This window comes from Raphanus sativus, chromosome 8, assembly GCF_000801105.2.
Source record: "Raphanus sativus cultivar WK10039 chromosome 8, ASM80110v3, whole genome shotgun sequence".
Taxonomy (NCBI): Eukaryota; Viridiplantae; Streptophyta; class Magnoliopsida; order Brassicales; family Brassicaceae; genus Raphanus; species Raphanus sativus.
Genome location: NC_079518.1, coordinates 16,980,702 through 16,983,108, shown reverse-complemented (window position 1 = coordinate 16,983,108; position 2,407 = coordinate 16,980,702). Strand labels below are relative to the sequence as shown.

Here is a 2,407-nt window from a genome sequence, read left to right as displayed (position 1 = left end):
CTTGCAAGTGGTATAAGAGGTTGGATAGCTATAGGGTCAGTTTGGGCTACGACATGAGTCCTTATGACTGTTGTATTTACATGAGCAAGGTGGAGAATGTTTCGCATATCTATCCGGTGTTGTATGTAGATATCAAGATGATAGTTGTCTAGAAGATGTGTGATGTTCAGAAGTTGAAAGAGCTACTGAATTCTGAATGTAAGACTTTCTGGTACCTCAAGGGTACATCTGAGATTGGTTTTGTCTATAGAGACAAGACAAAGGGAAATCGATCGACACCAGCACTTATGCATCGATCGATACGACAGTTTCAGAGACGCAAGATGATTGGCCAAAAGAGGTCAATCTGGTACCTTAAAGGTACATCTGATGTTGATCTTGTCTATGAAGACAAGGATCTGAGCCTGGTTATAGGCTATTCTGATTGGTATTATGCAGGAGATGTGGATAGTAGGAGATCTATGATTGGTTATGTAATTACTCTGGGTGGTTCTGTTGTGAGCTGGAAGGCGACGTTGCAGTCGACGGTGACTTTGTCTACTACTGAGGCTGAGTACATCGCATTGAGAGAAGCTGTTTAAGGAGGCGATATGGTTGAGAGGACTGGTCAGTGATCTTGGTCTTCATCATGATCAGGCTACTGTGTTCTGTGATAGCTTGAGTGCTATCTGTTTAGCCAAGGACCAGGTTCATCATGAGAGAACCAAACATATTGATGTAAGATACCATTTTCTGAGAGAAGAAACGAGGATTGAAGTGAAGAAGTGATGTCTTGCATATTTCCATTGTTTTATCTTCATATTCACATGCATTTTAATCATCAAAGGCATCATCTAGGCTAGTTCTAGGATGTTTTAGGTATAGATCATACTTGTTCCTTGCTAGTAGAGTGATCTTAATGCATCATTTGAGTAGGCCACTCAAAGGGTGATCTCTAGGCATTTCTCACCCGACAGGTGTTTGATGAAATGCCTGAGTCAACTCTCCTAGGCTTTTAATGTACTTTGCCAAAGACATTTGTTGTTAAAGATGCTAAAAGATAGCTAATAGACTTGTTAGTAATGATTGCTTGCATGTTATTCAACCAAAGACATTTGATGTTTGAGACATGTTAGCAAATGAGCATTCATCTAGACATAGAGCTTGCTAAGAATTGTGTCTAGGCTTAAGGTTGATAGTTTGATTTATCATTTGCATTCCTTAGATCGAAACCTGATCACCCAAGGTCTAAATCCCTATACCCATGAGTTCTCCTTTCCAATAGCTTAAAAGTATCATTTCTGTTTCTTGCATTCTAGTTTTAGTTTAAAAACCATCCAATTCACTGATTGCACTTAGATTAGGCAAATACTTGCATTCTCTCTGCATTTGAATCCCTCAGAACTGGTTCGACAATTTACTTCCACTGTACTATCATTTGACTTAGGAGCCTCAAAACTCCTATCATCAAATTGGCGCCGTTGCCAAATTCTGAGTTTGATTTGAACATTGAGATTTAGTCATTTGCTTGAGACTAAGTCATTTTTATTTTTGTAAGTTACTGATTCTCTTCTTCATTCTTTGTGATTTTCAGGTGTATGAACTTGAGGAGCAAGGGTACATCAAACCTTGTTCCAAGAGCCGCAGACATCAGAGCTTTAGAGAGAGAGTGTGCTAGAAAAAGAAGAGAAGAAGAGCAACAAGCTTTACTGCAGACACAGGAAGCTGAGATGGCTGATCCACAAAATCCTCTGAACCCCAATGGAGTAAACAATGCTCCACAAGGGCCCCAACAGCGACCAGCTCGTCCCATTGGCACTTATGACTGCCCCAACATCCATGGTCCTAGACTTGGAATCCGAGCACCAGCTGTGGCTGCTAACAATTTTGAGATCAAGTCAGGACTGCTAAACTGCATAGAGAACAACAAGTATCATGGTCTGGCTGTGGAGGACCCATTTGATCACTTGGATAAGTTCGACAGCTACTGTGGTATGTCAAAGACTAATGGTGTGTCAGAGGATGCTTTAAAGCTCAAGCTATTCCCTTTCTCTTTGGGGGATAAGGCACGTCAATGGGAGAAGTCTTTACCAAGTGACTCCATCACCACTTGGGAAGACTGCAAAAGGGCATTCTTGGGGAAGTTCTTCTCTACCTCAAGAACTGCTAAGTTGAGGAATGAAATCTCCAGTTTCCAACAGAAGAACTTGGAAGGATTCAGTGAAGCTTGGGAGAGATTCAATGGTTACCAAGCTCAGTGCCCACACCATGGATTCTCTAAGGAGAGCTTGCTGAGCACATTCTACAGAGGTGCTCTTCCTAAATACAGAGCCAGACTGGATACATCTAGCAATGGGTTCTTTTTGGGGAGAACTGACGAAGAGGCAGAGGCTCTGGTTGACAACATGGTTAAGAGTGATGCAGTCTA

General features: G+C 41.6%; 1 non-coding gene across 1 annotated transcript; it reads right to left on the bottom strand.

Moving 5' to 3' along the window:
• Positions 1 to 2,147: 2,147 nt before the first annotated feature.
• Positions 2,148 to 2,254, bottom strand: LOC130499335 (small nucleolar RNA R71). The gene has a single exon (XR_008938214.1). It is a non-coding gene; the product is annotated as a small nucleolar RNA R71 (small nucleolar RNA).
• Positions 2,255 to 2,407: the final 153 nt, after the last annotated feature.